Source organism: Frieseomelitta varia, unplaced genomic scaffold, assembly GCF_011392965.1.
Source record: "Frieseomelitta varia isolate USP_RPSP 00005682 unplaced genomic scaffold, Fvar_1.2 scaffold_851, whole genome shotgun sequence".
In the NCBI taxonomy this organism is placed as follows: Eukaryota; Metazoa; Arthropoda; class Insecta; order Hymenoptera; family Apidae; genus Frieseomelitta; species Frieseomelitta varia.
Window position 1 is genome coordinate 23390 of NW_025110647.1, and position 21806 is coordinate 45195.

General features: G+C 37.4%; 2 long non-coding RNA genes across 2 annotated transcripts in view; one reads left to right on the forward strand and one right to left on the reverse strand.

Moving 5' to 3' along the window:
• Positions 1–21806, reverse strand: part of LOC122536590 — an 84255-nt gene that overhangs the window by 13864 nt on the left and 48585 nt on the right. The window lies entirely within an intron of this gene.
• Positions 2625–20883, forward strand: LOC122536591. The gene is made up of 3 exons (XR_006308429.1): positions 2625–2749; positions 12984–12986; positions 20873–20883. It is a non-coding gene; the product is annotated as an uncharacterized LOC122536591 (long non-coding RNA).

The following is a 21806-nucleotide window of genomic DNA, read 5'->3' on the forward strand; positions in this document are numbered from 1 at the left end:
ATTAGACACTCTTTTCAATCTAATATTTTCACTAGACACTATTTTGGACCCAATTTTTATCACATGCTCTTTTGAATCCAATGTTTTTATTTGATACTTATTGGATCTTATTGAATATTCTCATTGGACACTCTACCGAATCCAATATTTTTATTGGACAATCTTTTGGATCCAATGTTTTTATCTAATACTCTTTTGGATCCAATATTTTCATTGAATACTTATTGGATTCTCTTCTGTATCCAATGTTTTTGTTGGATACTCTTCTGGATCGAATATTTTTATTGGATGTTCTTTTGGATCCAATGTTTTCATTAGACACTCTTTTCAATCTAATATTTTCACTAGACACTATTTTGGACCCAATTTTTATCACATGCTCTTTTGAATCCAATGTTTTTATTTGATACTTATTGGATCCAATATTCTCATTGGACACTCTGCCGAATCCAATATTTTTATTGGATAATCTTTTGGATCCAATGTTTTTATCTAATACTCTTTTGGATCCAATATTTTCATTGAATACTTATTGGATTCTCTTCTGTATCCAATGTTTTTGTTGGATACTCTTCTGGATCGAATATTTTTACTGGATATTCTTTTGGATCCATGTTTTTATTAAACACTCATTTGGGCCCAATATTTTTATCACAGACTCTTTTGGATACAATATTTTCATTGGACACTCTTATTGAATCCAATATTCCATTTTTTAAATGGATGAGGATTTATGAAAGGAGGAGATACTCGTAAATCAAAAAGCCTAATCAAGGGAGAGAAAGGGAACTAATGATCTAGTTGATGAAACAATTTATTTACGCGTTTCTTCGATTATGCCCGCGAAAATATAGAAATACACAAAGGTCCAATGCAAAAAAAACAAATACTCAATGGATACTAGAAACGTTCCAAAATGTTCGGGACGAAACGCTCTAGTCGAAAAGAAACGAGCCGAGAACTACCTTCAATATCGATGGTTAGACGTTCTAACCGATCGCGAGACGCTCGGAATTACGAAAAGTAACAAGCAAAGTGCCGCAGCAGCCGAGGTAAACTCGGCGCAATCCGTCGTTCTTAATGCCGCGTTGGAAATACATGGTGTAGCAATAATCTGCTTTGCAAACTTTCGTTTCTCGTCTCGTCTCGCCTCGTCTCGTCTCGTTTCCTGATAACTCGCTCCTCCCATTGTGCCCGGGGATCTCTCGACGTAACGACGAAAACGTTGCAGCAAATCGTCGACTCCGTGAGAGTCAACCGAGGGGCTCCAGCCGGGTGCCCCGGTATTTTTCATAACGAGACGCCATTATCTCGTATCTGGAAAGTTACTAAACGGCGCGCTCGGTCGAGCCCGTATTGTCCTCCGAAGGAGCTTACGCCCCGTCTCCAAAGAAGCGCGTAATGACGACCCGAGCGCGCCCACTCGGCGATAAATCCCACGAAAAATGACTGCCGTCACGGCGGTGACGGGAGAGAAATTTTTGAGACAATACCGAGTGATTCGAGAGCGCTCCAAGCCCCAAGGCGTAACGATCTCGACGTTGGATTCAATGGATCCCGCGTCTTTCGGGGCACACTTGTTGCCGGTGCTGCTGCCGCGTTTAATCGAAAGGGCGTATCCCTTTTCGCAACTTTCGCCTCGAAAGTCGAGTCGAGTTAATGCCAACTAGCACGGAAATGGTTTATCTGCGTGTATATATGTACGTAAGGGAAGTGTGGCGAAGAGCGCGAGGATAATAGAAAATTAAATAGGTGTCGTTTCAACTGACGTAACTTTGTAGTATACAGATCGTATAATTTTGGTGAACTCATCTTCCACTTTCTGGTGAATCTTCTACTTTGTCAGTCGTAAGTTTGTTTCTTTCTTTCAAGATGATTTTACGTTGCGAAGCGACTTGGAAAAGTGTGAGGAGTCTTTCTTTTTCTTGAAAATTGTAGAAATTCAAACGCGCGTAAGAACGTTGAAAAAATTTTTTCTTAAATAAATCCACCGTGAAGAACGAAGATCGAAGTCGTCATCATTGATGTTATCATCTTTGAAAGATGATGAGAATATTTTATACATTTTGTTGCATTGAAAGAGACATTGGAATTTAAACTTTGTGATATATAAATCAATAAAAGCGTTGTTCGCGAAACATTCAACCCTTGACGGTGGCACACTTGTACGTGTGTACATTGTTCAAATACGAGTTTTATGTTTAGCATCGCCTGTTACAAAACGTTGAAACACGTCGAAAAAATCTGCAACGGAACAACCACATTTTTCCATATAAATTTCAGAAGTTCTCGTGATTGACTTCGTGATTTTTTTTTTCTTTTTTTCCTTTTACAACTACATCAAATATAATCCATACAGCGCTGCACGATCTCGGAAAAAGCAATTTTACACCGTAGGACATCGAACAATAGGTCCCGTCAAGCTGATCGAAAAGTGTATTTCGAACAAAAGAAAGGGAAAAAAAGAACAAAAACCAAAGAACGTCGTTAACCACTCCAATTGATGAAATAATTTGATCGAATCGCGATCTCCTTTCAAACAAAACTGCACCTCGCAGCGAAAAAACGGAAAGAACATCGGGCACACCTTTATGGAAACATTAATAGGTTTTCGTTCACGAAACCAGTGATTTAACAAGATAATACGCTCGATGAATATGGGTCACGGTGGACTATCGTCGTGGTTGAATTAACACTGCCAACCGCGAAAGATCGTTAAATTTCATGTGTTCTGACTTTGGCGCCAGAAGTACAAGAAAAAAAATAAATAAATAAATAAAACGAGGGAAAATTTACGAGAAATAAAAATAATTGAGATCGAAGTGTTGTCAATCACAGTTTTGTACATACAACAGGAACTTGAAATAGGCGTTGAGAGAAATGGAAAATTTAGAAATTTGGGGGAAAAGTTCTCTACGATTCGTCAAATATCTTCCAACACAGAGCTATATAACAAATCAATGAAACGAAGCTCGCATAGTCCTTTTAATTTCTAAATAAATGAAATTCGATATTCGATCGTTTCAACGTTTGCGCAAACTCAACAAAATCATCTCGACGCTGCAAAATGTCACAAATCGCAATACTTGTACAACGTAAAATTAATAAAAAAAAAAAAACAAAAATGACGAAAGAACGAATTAAAAACTGATTCGACAGTCCTTTGAGAAAACTCATTCAAAGTTCCAAGCATGTGTATCGAGCGACACAGTTTATTTTGCCAGAGCCGAGTTCAAACAAAAGCTTCACCTCGAAGATATTGGCGCGTCGTCCGAGTCCGACGATAGAATCGAAACAATCGGTCCGATTGTGCCGTTGCACGAGCCAGCTCGTATGACGCTCCAACGACTGCGATTTCCAGGTAAATCACAGGGGCAGGAAGTGAGATGGGGGCGGATATCCTTTCGTGTTAACCGATCGGAAAATCTATCGAGATAGGCGGACGTAGCGCGAGAGATCGGCGCACGTAAGGCAGCGACGCGCGTCACAGAGACGGAAACGATGAGGAACCTCAATATAGGGCGGCGTGCACCGTACAAGGAGGGGGAAGAGGGAGGGGAGGGGGAGGGGGTGGGGGCGCGTGTGCACACGTATCTCACGCGATAAGAAAGGCCACATTTCAATCGTGATTGAATGCAACCGCAGCCGCTGCTAGCCGGGCTTAACCTTAACGCCCACGGATCGAGGGTTGTTTCATCCCCTTTCCACACCCCCACCCACCCACCCACCCACCCACCCTCGTGCAAATTCAAGCTTTGCCGCGCGTCCGCGTTCACCAAGATCTTCCGGCCAAGATTCGCATTCAGAGGTTTCACGAGAGATTCGCCTGAAAATTGGCTACAACCTGCGAATTCGTACGTGATACGAACAGTTTCTCTCTCTCTCTCTCTCTCTCTCACACACACACACACACACACTCACTCCCTCTCTCTCTGTGGACGACAAAGTGTGTTCGATACCCGGTCGGTGCTGTGCGCGCTCAATACACCGATACACGAATCGAGTTTTCCAACGGGGTTTGCAGAGAGTGGACCAACTCCGCGACGATAATCCCGGCAAAGTTGCCTCTAATTTATGACGCTCGCAATGCTTCAAGGGTTGCCGAGGAAGTTTCGTGGCCGTCGGTGGTTGGGTTCATTTGGTCGATACGTCGGTTAAACGATACGTTGGTTTAGGACGAGCGACCGTTTTCGACGCTGTTGGATTGTCGTGCCACACGGAGAGTCTTCCCTCGTCAGAGGAAATTGCGAGCATTTCGGGAAAACTTTTTAATCGTGTGACGTTTGTCGATGTTGATGGAGAATTTCTGAGACGGGATATGTTGCGCGTTGGTTACTTTTTTTTTTCTTTTTTTCGCACGGGCCAATCGAAATTGACGAATTTCTGAAACTAGAAATTCTCGAACGACGTTAATTTAAAATTTACTTTTTGAGACAGCGTAAATATCCGACGATAATGTTTTGGATGAACTGATGAAATTTTTTGGAGCGTTCGAAGAAATTTTTAAACGACGTTAATTTGAAATTAATGTATATCGAGAGATAATGTATTTTTGGTACAGCATAAATAGAATCTTAGAGAAGCTAGTCGAAACTGAGGAATTTCAAATTATTCGAGAAATATTTATGCTACAGCGCATAGATATTTTATATGGCAACACATTATATACAAACTGGCCGAAACTGACGAAATTTTTAATCAAAGGCGAGCGTTCTACGTTATTCGAGAGATATATTTTTGCGTCTTGTAGTTATTCGAGAGATATACGTTTGAGACAGCGTAAATATAGTAATATTCTAAACACGAAATTTTATCAATCAATCATTATCAAGTGCATTATTTAAACGATGAATGGTGATAAAACTTTTGCTTTTCTTTTACATGACGCGCACAAACGGCAAGGAAAAAAGCAGAAACAACGATCGATATAACACGCGAGAATAATACTTCATATTTCAGAAGTTCCTCCCCCCCCCCCCCCCCGAAACGATAACCGAATTCCATTTTTCACTTCGACAGGAAATATACAAGCGTGTCGTAATTCAAGTCCTGACGTCGAAATTATAACATGGCCGATATATTCGCAAATGCAGTCAACGTCGATGCGTATCGCGAATAATTGCCAAACCGACGTTTCCCAAGAACATTTTCGCGAATCTCGCTCGTGATCGTTACTAACAACTTTGTATATTATAACAACCAGTAATAACTAAAGTTGTGTCATATTGTTATATTGTAAAATATTGATGTTTGTTTCTCTTCAATTTTTGAAGTAATTGAAAAACGTGTTAGAGTTTCAGTTCTTCGTAATATTCTACGAAAATTAATTCATAAAGTTGGAGATTTATAAATATTGTGACACGTAAAAGACATTAGGAAATTATTTGTTCGATTACTTATCGATTCATCTTCCTACTTTTGATATTTATCCAATACAAATGAATGACATTTCCTTTTTTTTTTTTTTTTTTCGCATCTTGAAGAAACCATTGTGAGAAACGAATTTTCATGTCCGATCAATCCAATATTCCAATCATTCTCGAAATACAATACAACAGAGCTCCATTTATTTGAACCAAATTTTAATCAACACACGATTAAATGAATTCTTGCTCGAGTTCACGTATATTGAACTCTCGTTATACGAACGAAAGATCGCTAGTAGAGGAAAGAGCCAATGAGCTCCCATTAAATAAACCATTTGTCCACCGATAAATTCCTATAAACTTCTTCTTCGCAGTTTCGCGTAGTTCGTTCTGAAGAATGAACTGATTTACCGGGAGGACACGGTGTGGAAACAACCTGTTCACGTTCGACGACACACACACGTATCGTATCATTATCCATTTGTCCGATAATAATCTCCAGTTTCGGTCATTTCAATGAATTCTTCGTGTTAATGAATTAGTAATCAATTGAACCGGCCGATGTTAACGGATTATCAAATAATTGCAAATCGCGCGATACGAAGTTATTTAGACCGAAACGCATATCACCGGTCAGTATATCACGAACGTGTACGTAGTAAAACGTGGCAGCAGATATTTAATTATCGCTATGCTATAAGCTAGATTCGATTGTCCATCGTGGCGTGGCTAGTTCGAAAATAGTAATCGTAGAGTTCGCGCTAATTTTGTTCAATCTCTTTCTTGATCGCTTGAATTCGGCCACCTTCGATTTATTCATAAGTGCATGAACGTTAATTAAAATTCTGAAAGTAAATTGAATACTCGCGTTTGTTTAAGACTCACGCATTCATTCAAAAAGATTTGTTTAGTGATGAAACGATATATTCCTTTCATACAAACGAGAAGGGAATTAATTCACAATAATAATGATAATTATTGTCATTATTTTTCTAACTTCTTTGTGTTTCATTATTGTTTAAAACAGACATTTGACGAACTGTATTAAAATACCTTCGTTCCTGGCACATTGTTTTCTTTTTCAATCATAAGTCGTACCAAGCAAACATCTGAATTATAACTATTGTAAATTTCGGAAAATTATAGAAAATTCTAACAGACAAAAAATTAATAAAAATGTACTCATCGCGTTTCAAACGACAAAAACATTTGACGAATATATCATTAGAAAGTAATACTTCGCGAGCCATCTTTGTTCTCCTGACAAATTGCTCACTTTCTCAATCACGTCGTGCTAAGGACTAAAAAAGAATTTTATCACAGTATCGTAAATATTTCAGGAAACTAAAAAAAAAAAAAAATTGGAATATTGCGGCGTGCATGCGTGTTATTTAATAAATACAATATAAGAATATACATCATTATCGTTACGACAAGTTTTCGCAGTATTAGAAATAATTCGCGAAACTTCAAAATCATCGAGAGAATCAAAAAAAGAAACGAAAGTATATTCGTAATATTTTTCATTGCTGCAGTCTTCCAATTACCACACGATTGCCGACACAATTTCAACGCAGATCATTCGTTTCGAGCGTTGAGTGTATTTAGTTGCGGAATAATTCGCGGCCAGCCGTTGCGGAATAACTCGCTTTGCGTTTTGTCGCGCGACAGAGGTAACCCATGTCAGCGGCATCGTTCGAATATATCGCCTGGACACTCCAATTCGCCATGAACGCTGGACGTATTATTAGACGTGGACGACCCACTCCTCCCTCTTTCGCCACCCTCTCTAGCTCGTGTAACTCGTCTGGCTAATATTAACGTCGCGTTGCTGCGAAATGTTCAGGAAACAAGGTTGTAAACACGCGTGTTCGCGAAAGAAAATATCGCCGGTGTTCCCACGCGGCCGCTGGATACGGCACACGCCGGATAATTTACGGCCGTTGAAGTTTTCATGGCTCGCCATTGTTGCTAGTTAGTGCCTTGAAGCCGCGCCAGCCGGCGTCGTACCTCGCGATCCCTCACGTCCACGCGAATTTGAATAATACAAACGTCCGCGGTGTCTTAACAATTTCCACGGCATTTTCCAGGGACGGTGGAAAGTGATTCCAGGAAATTAAAATTCGTGTGTAAAATGTAAAACGCGCCCCGCCGGGTTGTACTATAACCCCGCCGGAGTTACACGGCTTTTAGAACACGTCGCTAGAACCAGACATTTTATTACCGACCAAGCCTAATTGTAACACCTGTCTCTATCATCCTTCTCTTGCCATCCTCCATTGAACATTTTACGTAGCTTTTTTCAATTTTATTTTATTCTTTTTTTTTTTTTTTTTTTTTTTTTGATCCCAAAAGTGCCCCGGATTTTTTTTTTTTTTTTTTTTTTTAGTGATCGCAAAAGTGCCTCGGATATTTGTTTGATTCTCGACAGCATGAAGTTTAATTACAAAATTGATGAGGCAGTGATTCTCGACAACATGTATTTCGGTTACAAAATTGATGCAGCGATTTCATTCACTTATGTATGTATGCACCTATGGAAATTTGTAAATTTAATGAGATCTGTTCCGCATTTGCTAACTAGTAACTTGTTTTAAGAGGATATTCTGGTAATCCGGTTTGAAAAAATCAATTTTTTTTTTTTGTACATTTTTGCAAAATATATGCTTTCGAAAATGTCTGTGCAAAAGGATTTGTTTGAATTCGTAAAATTAGCAGAGTTATAGATGTTTTAAAGGAAATGGTGTACTGCTCGCAACGTATTATTATTTATATTATTATCTATTTTTACATTATTATTATTTTATAATATTCTATTTTCTGTAGTGCTCGATTGATTGTAAGTATGAATATTTTTGTACAACGTGTAACGAAAACTTCAAATGTGTTTTTCTCGAAAAATATTTTATTTTATAATATTATTATTTATTTTATTTTATTTTATAATATTAAATATTTTATTTTATAATATTATTATTTATTTTTACATTATTATTATTTTATAATATTTTATTTTTTGTACTGCTCGATTGAGTGTAAGTATAAATACTTTTGTACAACGGGTAACAGAGATTTCAAATGCGTTTTTCTCAAATCTATACTTTTGGCTGACGGGATATCTTATGTTAACCGATTGACTTGAAATTTGGAAAAGATCTTCACCGGATGTACCTTTATCGCATGAACCACGGATTCACAATCAAAATTTCAATCACGGATGTTTTTTTCTATTCTTTTTACCACCCAAAAGACCAAAAGCACAAGGAAAATCGATATTTAAACTTCAAAATGCTGCCATTTTTTTAAATTTTCGAAATTTCGCTGTTTCTGTGATTCATACGATAGCCACATTTATACTAATTAAGATGCATTTTGGTTTTTTAGTTTCAAATAACCAGGTGGACCGGATATCACGTCAGCCACTGTTGAACCCGTTTTTAAAAACATACTTTACCTATATAAGTCTATATAATTTCCACAACTTTCATTAATTTCGTTCAAAAAAAAAAAAATTGTAAATATAAATAAATCTGTGTGGCGAAAACTGCATACCAAAATGTACCATGGTTCCCTTAGAAAAAAATGGTTTTTTCAAGCCGGATTGCCAGAATATAATTATTTGCCCTTAAATATTTTATTTCCGTACATTCTCTTTCTCTCTTTTTTTTTTTTTTTTTTAATTTTACAAGCGCCATGAAAATTCTCGTATTTCGAAATTTCTCACAAACGCGCGTAAATCCGCACCCGACTCACCGAGATCGCAGGAGCGGAGGAGTATTCGAAACCGAACCCCTTCGTTATTTGTTGGCGGAATTCATCAACGAGAACGATGGTATAATACGCGAGATCAAACGTCGGCAAGTTCGTAGCGCCGATAAATTCCTAAAACGTCAAACAAGTCCTCGAGCGTGCCAAGAAATTGAACAACTCCCGTCGCACCACCCCCGTTGGAAAATTATACCGCTTCGTCGACTCGCTTAACGTCGTACAGCTCCGCTCTCTTGTTTAAATGATATCTCGCGGCGAAATCACCGCCCTCCGTTGACGTGCTTCCCACCGAATAACGTCAACGTGCTCCTGTAATAACAGAGGCAGAATCGCTGTGCTGGAGCAAGAGCAGAGAACAGTCGCTTGTTTTGCAGCGGCGCGGATTAAACGTTCGTTCGCCGATACGAAAAATTCATGATAAAACCATTGGTTGTCCGGAAAACATTAATATTGGACAGCAGTGTGTCCCGAACGATCGCTACGCTGCGATTTCGTGGAACTAGAACTTTCGTCAACGACGTCCGTGTCATTCGCCCCCACGCGAAGTTCAGTCTGCATATGGGGAGACAGACACTATCCAAACAACGTTGTAATGTGAGGGAATTATCGTTAGGCACATAAAGTAATTGCGAAAGTTATCACTTTATGAGACTAATCTTGCCCAACGGTGCAATTTTGCGATAAAAAAAAAGTTAACGGAAAAAAATGTCTTTAGAGTTTGGATAAATGTAAAGAGATATTAAGTTCTTCGTTTTCACGTAGATTTAAAAAGAGAAGAAATTGTTAGAATTGAAGACGTCAGATTATACATGATGATCCCGTTCTCGAGGGTTCGTAAATCAGAGAGACCTATTGCGTGTCGCGTTTCTCAAATTTACTTGCAACGTAATTACGTGAATCTGCATAAAAATCCGCACTCTACTAATGAAGGATTTGACCTGAGACATCGATAATCAAAGTGCGACGTATTGGATTGGTAATTTGCAAAAAGTCATTGCATTTTTTTTCTAACGAATGGACACGTATGAGAAAAATGTACGATTCGCATGAAAAAGAGACATTTTGGTCACATTTTGCTTACTTCCGAAATGAAAAAGAAACAAATTATCTGGTGTATATAGTCTTCTGCTGTCAGAATTGGCTAAATTTCACTACTGACTGAGGATATCAAATCTTTGTTCTTTTTTTCGAAAAGATTGCCCGAAGGATGGCAAACAGGTAATCAAAATGGCCAATATATTGTCCAATAAAATTTTTGCCTTCCTCGCCTTTCATTTGCACACGAAAAAACGACTCAGACTAGCTTGTTTTGGCCAGCCCGATATTTCGATTCCGGCCAGAAAGAGGAGTTTCACCACCTCTGGTCGAACCAAGTTACTTTCTAATAGAGTTAGTTTGCAAAACATACAGTTTCCAAGAATTCGCAAATCTCTCTTGGGAGGCGGCGAGGAGATCCGTTGATTTAAGAATTTTCATAGAGACTACAGCGACAGGGTAATGAAGGAATATCAAAACGAATATTAAAAGTTACAATATCTTTTTTTTTTTTTAAGAATTTTTTATCAATTTCATAGGAAAGTTTCAATGTTTCAGTGTAAATTCATAGGAAAATTTACGTTAAATTGTTACACGTCATATCTCGTCGCGTTACGATACAAAAATCGTCACACCGTGTTTCATTTCTCTTGCCAACTATTGAAAATAGAAACATGCCTCTACCTCTTTTTTACTTGAAAAATCTGTTTTCTTCCCCGCGAATTTCTTTTAAATAAATTGCTCTTACTGCAATATTGTATTCCTGCAGTGAAAAATCTATTGAAACGGCCAACGAACGGAAATCGAACGCCGAGGAGGACCAAAGAATATCATCTGTGCCATTTATCTCCAGATTAAGCCGACCAGATCCGTTCGCTACTTGTTGAACTAATTCCAGGCCAGCTTCCTAGCGTTTCGTTTTCGAGGAAAACGTGCAAGCTTGGACCGACCGATTCGCCCGTTAATACCGAATTCGCCGCGCGGTTTAATTCGTCTGATGGAAATAGATCGCCGTTTAAACGCGTCTTCACGCGGCGGTGAATATCTCGCCGCGCAGTGATTTTTCACCTTAGCCGATATCGCCACAATAAACCTCTTTCCGTGACAGAGGGATGACAGGGAAATAAATGACAGGATGAAAATCACGCGGGCTAATATTCAGAACAAGATCGATCGTACTGCTGCGCGGTCATTAGAAATCGTCCGTTTCAACTTTCCAAGCGACATTTAGCCGTTTGACGATTTTATCATTGTTGCTACGTTTCAGCCATCTTTCACTACTTTAATATTATTTGCCATTTCTGTATATTTTTGCTATTTTTGTTGTTGTTGTTGTTGTTGTTGTTGTTTAATTTTATGACTCACTTTTGCAAACAACGAAAACTTGTCGAAATAAACCATAGATCAATTCATCATTGTCATTATACATACACATATTATAGTAAACTTAGAATTGTTCCTAGATTTCACTATGATTATTCGAAAGAACACATATAAACTGGAACAAATAAAAGATACCACTTGCAGATTGCTAATGAAATTGAAAAACGAAACACCAACGGGAAATACTACAGGGTTGGCCAAAAGTTTCTCCCCATCTATTTTTCTTTTCTTTTTTTTTTTTCTTCACAAAACATCAAAATACAAGAAAAAACTAATTTTATTAATTTTAAACTAAATTCAAGTTCAAACGTGATTTTTTTCATTGTGTTTCGAAAATTTCAAAAATTCGTGAGAAGGAAAATTGAAAAATATATATAGTAATACAATTACGAATTTACTTTGGTAGCAAGTGATTTTTGGCGCACCCTGTACTTCTCTCAATAATACTCAAACGCATCTATGTATCTTATTTCGTGTGTATATCGCGTCATTTCGCTAATTCGTTTCACCTGTGTTGTACAACACGGCGCAACATATGGGGAAGCTACGTGCATTTATTAGCCCCCAGACAGTCACTGTTCTTCCTCCTCGGGGTTTTGTTCCCCCGTTATCCTCTCCTTTTCGTTTCCGGTCCAGCACGCGTGCGTTCCACGTCGTTAATCCCTTCTACATCCAATTTTCTCCGTCAATTTTCCCCACTCTGCCAATTCTTTTTCCTTCTCCTTTCTTTTTCCTTTTATCGTTGTTTCTTCCCTTCCCCCCCATTATCGAGAACGAATTGGGGAATTCGTGCGAGAAATATATATATTGAAAGCAAAACTGAACCAATGAATAAAATTTTCATGATATATTTCTATTTTGATATATTTTTTATTTTGATATATTATTAATTAAATATACTTTTATTTTTATATATTTAATATATTTTAATATATTTTTTATTTTTAAATAAAGTATAATATTTAATATATTTTAATATATTTTTTATTTTTAAATAAAGTATAATATCTAATATATTTTAATATATTAAATATTATACTTTATTTTTATTTTTAAATAAAGTATAATATTAAATATTATCTTTTATAGTATTAAATATTATACTTTAATTTTATTTTTATTTTTATTTTTAAATAAAGTATAATATTTAACATATTTTAATATATTTTTTATTTTTAAATAAAGTATAATATTTAATATATTTTAATATATTTTTTATTTTTAAATAAAGCATAATATTTAATATATTTTAATATATTTTTTATTTTTAAATAAAGTATAATAAAATGAAAATGAGTGTCATGAATTATTTCGTCATTCTTTGAGGAAGCTTACGCTATTTTTTAATATTTGAAATACATTTGTTCTTGGCTGCAGTAATAAAAATACATAGAATCAGTTATGTTGTGGGGGCGGCATGTATGACGGCAGATGGTGTTGGTCCATTGCACAAAATTGAAGGGATCATGAATCAGTATACGTATGAAGATATTTTAAAAGAACATTTGCCAAAATGTATGCAAGATATGGCAAAAATATAAATACAGCGAAAAGCGTAATTAATTGACTGACTACTCAGACATTTCCTATATTAGATTGGCCTGCACAAAGCCCCGACCTAAACCCCATCGAGAATCTATGGGATATATAGTGAAAGAAAAATTCATGAAGCATATAAATCTCCTCCTAAGCTCACTAGTGGAACTACATGCTCGTGTTATAGAACAGTGAAATCAAGTGCCACCTGATCTATGCTCAAGATTGGTTGAAACTATGCCAAGACGTATTAGAGCTATTATCAAAGCAAATGGCTTATGAACGAAATATCAAGGTATGATAAAGCCTGTAAATCTGACGATGAAAAAATCCTGGAAAAGCCAGGAAGAAAACCTCATCTTAAAAGTTAAAAAAAATAGTTTCGTAAAACTATAAAGAATCAGATGGTAAAGTTTAATTTCATGTTTTCACACTTTATTTAACAATAAAAAATATTTTCCTTAAAAATTTCTCGTTACTGATTCAATTTTTCTCCTTACTGTATATGTATATGTACATGTACACACGTACACGTATCTATTTGCATACAATTTCCAATGAATGACAGAAATGGATATATTATGTTGGAAGCATCGTGGATTTTGAGGTAGCGGTTGATTAATTGTAGGATCGTGTCGTATTCGCGGCGTTAAAACGAACGCGGTGTTAGTTTCATTTCGTTTGGTAAATGATGAACTGCGACAGTAATTAGTGGAAGTCGGTGGCAAATTAACGGCGATCGTTTTGTTACGTTTGTTTCGACGCCCGGTAATAAGACTAATTGGTTAATACATAAATTGCCCGGTTGTACGTTTATTAGACGGTAATGACGGTTTCGGCGGAAGTTCCTCCGGAATTCTCGCGTCGTTAATTCACGCGCGTGTGGCATGGATACACGAAGCATCTCAGAAACGTAACGAGGTTGATTCTGATCTGAACGTACCGTAGCGACTCGCGAAGATATTTTAGGAAATTTTACACTTTAAATAATTTTTTTAAATAATTTTTTCTTTAAATAATTTTTATGCGCGCAATGTCTGTGCTGCGCAATTCGAAAGATTAAAATAAACAATTTTAAATATATACGTATGCAATGTATATATGTTTAAAATAATATATATTTGACATGGATAACATAATATAAAATATATATTGTATATATATATTAAAACCGAATATTATAAAATATATATCAGATGATATATTTACATCCATAAGTACATGTAAATCTCACTCGACTTTAAATTTCATTCCACATGTCACTATATCTATTTATAAATAAATATAAACTCGTTGACTCGACTTTTTATTAGCATGACATAGAGAAATCTTTAAGTACAATAATTTTTAATTGACGATTATTAACTCAATAATTATATCAAACAATATATTAAAATGTGCTATGTATATATATATGTATTATAATCTTATATTAAATAAAATCAAATATTAAATAAAATTTAATATAACTTTGATGAAACTTGCTGGTCGACTCGACACTAAATTTCGTCATTCAGTTTATGCATTCAGTTTCCACTTGATACATAAAAATCTACGTGCATAAAGAGAATAAAATTTACGCTTCTACTTACTATCGTACAATAAGTATATTAATACACTCAACAATAAGCAATTCAATAATTATACTAAACAATACATTAAATATATTACATATATGTAATAACAATACATTGTAATTGTATTAAATACAACAATTATATGACAAAAATTGCCGTATACAGAAGAAACTTACAGTCCAGACCACCGGAAATCGATTTTACGAATAATTACGATAAAACGAAACGAGTTTCAAACTATCACCGTATCGCGTTATAAGACTAGCATTAACACGCGTATCAATCCCCCCCCCCCCCCCCATCGCGTTGATTTGCGAAAGCATTCGGAAACGGGGCGCCTCGGCGCCGAAGAGGGTGGGGGAGCAGGGTTGATTTTAATTCGCCTCGCATCATGCAGATCCAATTGCCGTCGTCCAATTCGAAAATCGTTTAATTGCTACACGGCGGCTTAACGCGGGCGCATCCGCGTAGTTGGGATATCTCTCTCGCGACCTCCCCGCCGCCTATGACAGCCCGCCGGAATATGGAATTTCAGATGTCGATTTTATACGCGGCCGGATTTCAGTCGAAGCGTCAAAATCCATCGACGCAGCCGCGCGCGCAGAGGAAAAAGAGAAAAAGAAAAAAGACGAGAGAAACGTCGGCGACCGATCGTTCTTCGAAAAAAGATTTTTCGCCCGGGGAAATCAGATCGAGTTGCGAGCGCGCGACCTCTGGTACCGGCAACGTTTTGTGTACGTTTCGTTTTTGCCCGGGGAAAAATATTTTCCTCCTCCTCCTCGGCGCGAGCCGAGGAAAGTAATCGCAGAAAGCTTGCCAACGGTTGACGCGTAATATTCTAAGCCGGCGAGTATAATATAATCCGGAAACGGAGAGTCTCGCGAGTGCACGCGTGCGCAACACGTCGATGGAAATGGTTTTTTTAAGAAAGTTTTGGACGAACGATCGCCGATGCGAGGTGACGACGTATGGAAATGAAGTGTACCGGTGATGGGATTTGGAATTACCTGCAACGTTCGTGAAAGCAACTGAAAAATGCCCGTGGAAATGTTCGAGGAACATAACGTTAGCTGATGAGATTTCATTAGCACCGTAATGTACACGCACCGATGAAGTTCGAAATAAAATTGGTAATATACGAGATATTTGACGTAGACAGCAATTTGACATTTCTGTGCGCGTGTGTATATTTCTGGATTTTTATATACGGGGTGGACTATCTAATTCTATTCACATTTTGCACGAGTTTACTGTAATATTTCGAAAGAAAAATTGTATCCTGCAATGTAATTGTGCCGTACAAAACACTTTGGCTTGAAACACTTTCTCTCGCGTAACAAACATGACGGGTAATTCCAGAATCACCCTGTAGATTTCTGAAACATCGCAACAGAATGTCACGAAAGTTTCGACCTATAAGAGAAACTTACGTACAGTATCGAAACAAAGCGAGGTGTCTTAAAAATTGTAAAGCAAACGTTCGTGAAAAAAGAAACTCCAGCCTGAAAATATCGATTCTCGTATCCTCGTTTAATCTTGAGTCTTTCAAGAGAAGATTAAACTACCGTTAGCAATTAAACCAGCCGTGCGCGCAAAATCACGTCCAGCAAACCCGTCATTTGTATCCGAAAGAATCACCCACTCGCTCACGTAAGAAACAGAATCCTCCCTCTCTTTCTCTCTCTTTCAAACGTTTCCGCCAATTAAACCACCCTACAGATCTTCTACCCTTAAATCCCTAGCCCTCGACCGTGGAACCTCACTTTCCTCGCGCAACTTATTCCCATTAATGAAATACGTTCGAGCCGGAGTTCCCGCAGGCTGGCAATTCCCAGATGTGCCTTTCAAGGGGCACGGCTAATAAAAGAATAATGTATCATTATTACAATTTTGACCGGCCGAGCCTCTTCTAACCCTCGGAATGCGGTTACGAGGTCATTTAGCATGTACAACATGATCGAACAATTTATTTATCAATTTGTATAAGTGACTAAGACAGCTTAGAAAAGCGAAAATTATTCGCTAAAAAAGTAGTCAGTATGCATAACTGAGTCAACAACGATGATTTAAACAAAGAAAAAATCGCACGACGATCTACTTGGCAGTATCACAGAGTGCGAAGTTTCTACTTTGACACTAGTCTTGTTCTCTAGTTTTCTTCTTTTTTTTTTTTTTTAAACGATCTTAACGCGCGTGAACACATCAAAAAATTAAGTCCTCAATGGAAATTGAAATTTTTCTCTTTACAACGACCACCGTACGACTTTTCTCCGCTATTTTATTGAGTTTTGAATGTCAAAATTTCTTCGATTCTCTTCAAACGTTCGATAAAATGATGGGGAGAAATCCATGCAGCAAATTTTAAGGGATCGTCTTAAAGTTGGAGACTCCAATGTTTAAAACGATGGTTGGGAAAAGGGAAAACTCAATCGTCAGGATCACGACGAATTTGATCGTAAATGAAATTTTTCATTGCAAATTTTTACAATTTGTTATCGAGAGACAGAACACTTTTCCGGAACGAATTCAGAGCGATCAAAATAAAAATTTCACCTTTAAAACGAGACCAAATAGACTGTTTTCTTTACTACACAATATTCCTATAATTTACTATATAATAGTATAATTCTTGTACAATAGTTTAAAGTATTTGAATTAATTGCGACGAAAAATTGACTCCACGAGAACAATTTGTATCCTATTTGACACAGTAATGGTAACGAAACTTTGCCGAGAAAGTTGAAACATCTTACGAAACGCCGTGTCTTGCTTTCTTTTGCATTCGAAAATTCCAACATAAAATATCGTTCATGTTAAAATTCCACGTTCTGCTCGTCACTCTACGCGCATACTTTTCGTATGCGAATCCTAGTGATGAAGCTGACTCCACTTTCCGACCGCGTCTGCTGATATTTACGCGGGAGAGCGTGCAAAACGTTCAATCTAGCGAGCATAGTGTGAACAGACAAGAGCGTAGGCCGTCTACGATTTGATATAGAGTTTCGAGAGGCGATCAGCGGCGGTTGCCGACGTTGAATTATATGGCTGGCCCTTGGGCTAAATCGGGAACTTGTTATCCGAGGTTATGACAGTGTAAAAATGCCCGTCGTTAAGCCGTCACCGACAAGAGTGACGAGCCAGGAAGAAGGTCAATTGACGTTTTCAGTCTCTGCGTTTGTCGATCAGTTTTGTTGCAAGTTTCTCTCTCTCTCTCTCTCTTTCTCTCTCTCTGGTTTCTAGATTCTTAATCTCTTGCGCTAGAATGACGTGCCACGTACGTCGTGAATTTTTTGTCCCAAAATTGCAATATTTTTTCAGTTTTAAGTATTTTTATAACCCAGGCGAAACAAATAACAAATTTGAAAATTTTAAAATAATAAATTTATCACTTCCCAATAATTTCTATTTCCAGTGATGTCATACCGACGGGTTCAGAAGAAAAAAAAAAAGGGGACGAATTATTGTACACGGTTCGGTCACTCGTTATGGTCCGCAATCAGTTGCCACCGCACTGGTTGCGACTGAACATCAACGTATTAACAAGAAATAATTTTGTGAAAAACTTTTGCTCAGTATTTTATTGAACGTAGTGCAAAATAAATGAATGAATTATAAACTTCACATGTTCATATGTATATGTACACAAAGTACAAACTTCAATTAGAATAATAAATATTCGATGTGGAACAGTAATCTCTGAATACTGAATTATTAATGAGAATCACCGTTGCTGTAATAATTTCATCGACTACGTTGCAGTACAATAAAATGACTTATTACGCTCTTGAAATTATTTTACTACACTATGCTATGCCATATGGTACAATTATTTTATTATTTTACTCGCGCAAAGTTATTTCACATAGGATATAAACTTAGAGACATTTATCTGCGAGAAATGATCAAATATTATCATATATGTCGTATTTCCAAATTCTGACAGCAGACACATCAATGACTTTGCTCGGCAAACACTGGTTCGATCACAAAAGGCGAACTCTGCCGGAATCCCTGGTGAATCCCTAGACAAATGATGGTCTATAACCACGGCGCGTTGTGGACAGTGGACGAAATAATATCGTACGACGATAAATCGCAGACAGCAATTTGAAACAGCGCGGTGACAACCAGGCACGAAGAGCTCCAGAATCCGTTTTAAATATCCCATTTTTACACGTCCTCTTTCTTCTCTCATCTCATAATTGTACCCCAACGTGTCCACATACATGACTGTATAGGGTGGAGAGAAAAATTTATCCATGGCTATTATAGATGAATTCTACACGTTCGATCCGATAGAAATACATGTAAAGTAGTTCAGTTTCAAGATCAAATTTTTTTTTGGAAGTATATTCTACTCATCACGAGAATAAAATTTTTTCAAGGAACCATAAATCACAACCTGATAGTTTTTTTTAAAAATGGCAGAAAAATTTCATAATCATTTAACATTAGCGTGCGTGCTAACAGCGACTTTATGGTTCCGGATTAGATTTCACTCACATTTGATTTATCATAGTTTGTAGCATCAGTGTGAGTCTAAATAATCAAATGATAAAACAAACTGTTAACATCATTCGAAATATAAATATTATATCCACATGTACAGAACTATAAAGTCGCTGTTAGAACGCACGCATTCGCAGTGTTAAATGACTAAGAAAATTTTTTGCCATTTGTCAAGAGAATTATTGTTCCTTGGAAAAGTTTTATCTATCACTTCCGTGATAAGCAGAATCCAATTCCAAAAAAAAAATTTTAAAAAACAAACTGTTAACATGATTCGAAATATAAATATTACATCCACATGTCCAGAACTATAAAGTCGCTGTTAGAACGCACGCGTTCGCAGTGTTAAATGACTAAGAAAATTTTTTGCCATTTGTCAAGAGAATTATTGTTCCTTGGAAAAGTTTTACCTATCACTTTCGTCATAAGCAGAATCTAATTTCAAAAAAAAAATTTTGAAACATAAAGTCATGGTCAATTTTACGACAGGTTATTTCCATCAAATCGAAGATGTAAGATTCATCTATGATAGCCAAGGACAAACTTTTCTTTCCACCCTGTACAAAATGCATCGAGAAAGAACGAAAGAAACAGGCGTCGTTGACATATTCGTTTCTTGTTGCGAGACGAGCGCGAGATCGATCGCCGCCCGATATATTCCATTCGTATTTTTCGAAGCGGCGCAGTTTTCACGGCACGTCGGTCTCCGAGTCTCACGGGTTAATGAAAACGGTCGGAGCGTGAAAGGTAATCGGCCCTCGTTGGAGCAGATTTTATACAGCGAGCAGCATAACTGTGCGAATGGCAGTGAAAAATTGTCGATAGTTTCAATTGACGTAACTTCTAACTTCTAACTAAAAGAAGATCACACGACGATCCACCTGGTCTCGTTTCGAACCGTGAAGATTCTCTACTTTGACAGTGATGGTTCTCTTTTTTTTCAAGATAATGGCGAGAAAATGGAAATTTCTTCTTTTTCTTGAAATTTGTGGAAATTCAAACGCGTGTGAAAATGGTACAAAATTATTTTTATCAATTTTAGTGAACTTTGAACAGTAGAATTTCTTGGATTTCCTAACGTTCAACGCTGAACAAAGTGATGACACAATCTTTAAAATGTAAACAAAAAAATTGAGTTGAGCATAGGATTGAGTAATAAAATGTTAAGATTTCCCGATTAACCCAATTATTTTAACTCTAATGTACAATAGCACGGTGAAAAGAAATTGTACAACGAGTTTTAATTGTAAGAACAACAAATTGAAAATGAATAAAACCGAGGAAGCCTTGGACAACAATTAAACGAAAAGTTCCTACCTCCGGGCGAAATATGTATTTAAAAAAAATCTCGATTTATTTCATTTCCACGAGAATTAACAATGCAACGAATGAAATTGTAAAATTGCAAAATCGGTTATCAAATTCGGAAATTCGTCGGGAAATTTTAAAATTCGAAATTTCGCAACTGCGATTGAAAAAAGATAAAAAAAAATGTCTAAAGCGTCGAGCTTTCCGTAACGCTTTAAATCCAAGCGTTCACGATTAATTTTATTAAATCGCGGCACGCGTTTACAGCCGATCCGCGGTTCTTCACCCGAAAAAAAAGCTGGTTTCCGATTGTTACACGTTGCCACCGATTGTAAACGTTTGCTAATTGCACGGTTCCCGGTTCCAACTTTGCCCCACGAGGGCACAAAGATCGGAAGCGCCGATTTTGCCGACGCTTTCTTGTCGACAAAAGCGCCATTTAACGTATGAATTTCGCGTCCCGCGTTCGAATACACGAAACAATCGCTCCTTTTTTCCCCCCCTCTCTTCCCCCTGCTCCATCATTCCCCCGCCCCTTGCTCCTTTTTTCTGTTTTTCATCGCGCAGAGAATGCCCGCCTGTCGGCGGATTAAACAGTTTGGAACTTTATATCCACCGCGAGCGCGGTGAAAATCGCGCGAATAAAGCGCACAATTACGAAATCCCTCCTCTCTCCACCCACCTCCTGCTCGTTCGCCGAAGCATTTTACACCTTAACAATTGCTTTCGTGTAATGCGCGCCTCTGTTCAAACGCGTTTCGCAACGCGCCACGAATCAAACATTATCGCGAATGAAACATCGGCGTTACACAGAGTTGCCAGTTTTAGATGTTTCGCGCGGTACTTTCCACCGTTGTAATGTTAATTTGTTAGCTGCGCATGCGTGTTGAAAATTTCGATGTACCGGCGCAAAAGCACAGGGTAGAAAGAAAAGTTTGTCCGTGGCTATCGTAGATGAATTCACGCAATTTAATGGTAAGTGTAAAGAACATTGACCTTGAATTTCAAAGTCAAAAATTTTTTCTACTCATCTACTCAAGGAACCACAGAATAGTTGTTTTGAAAAATGGCGAAAAAGGTACGCGAGCTAACAACGACTTTATGGTCGCTGAACGTGTGGATTTTTAGCAAAGATTTGAGGAAGAATTACAGCAAATTTCCAAGGAGGATCCAACGCGGCGAGAAACTTAGTCGCGGGAAACATTTTCGAACGTTTGCAGAATTTGAATTTCGACAATTTTTCCAGAACGAAATTATCCTCGCTTCGCCGCTTTCCACGCCGACCGAAGGAAACATTTTTGAAAAAAATACTAACGACAGGGGT